Genomic DNA, 756 nt, shown 5'->3' with positions numbered 1-756 from the left:
TTGCATGGCTGCGGGCGCCCCCTTCTGGATTGGGGGTGAATTGCCTGTATTCATTGTAAGGCCTCATGCACCGAACTGAGATGTCCGTACCGTGACGGTTCGGTACGAATACATGTATCGTTCCACCCCAATCTGTGTGTGATCTAGGACACGAACACTGTCGCTAGATAAACTTTGACAGCATCAATTACTTCGCAGGCAGTGTTTGTTCATGAAGGTAACTCATGAAACTGATATCGGACATGCTTCTGAGGCAGCTTAACGTTCAATGATCTACAACAAAATAGAACGAGCTTCGGTGATAACTAAGCTGATATTTAATTACTTAATAATACTGATTTCTCACTAGAAATAACTTCAGACGCCATCTTTATTTTGCTCAACCATCACAGGATAGGACACACAGGATTGTGGGTATCAAGGCAGTGAAGGATACATCTATTCTGCCTTTAAATATCGACCAGATGAAGGTATCTCAGGAGGCAGGAAGTGAAGCTAACATTGGATTCGACGTGTCTTGATACCTTCCTACCTTGAAATGTGTCCTCCAAAGGCAGCATTTTCCAGTTTCGGATGCAGCCGTCAGTTCTGCGTTGATTCTGCTCCAGTACCAGGCACGCTTGTTCTGTCTAGTCGTATTGGAAACATGCTTGTTCTTAAGCTTGGTTGTTATTGGGAACATGCTTGTTCTTAAGTTATAGTTGTATTGTCGGGAACACGCTTGTCCCAGAGCTATCTGGTTGTTATTGGAACATG

The sequence above is a fragment of the Sinocyclocheilus rhinocerous genome, unplaced genomic scaffold (assembly GCF_001515625.1).
Source record: "Sinocyclocheilus rhinocerous isolate Xijiao unplaced genomic scaffold, SAMN03320098_v1.1 scaffold780, whole genome shotgun sequence".
Lineage (NCBI taxonomy): Eukaryota > Metazoa > Chordata > Actinopteri > Cypriniformes > Cyprinidae > Sinocyclocheilus > Sinocyclocheilus rhinocerous.
Note: the sequence above shows the minus strand (reverse complement) of the source record.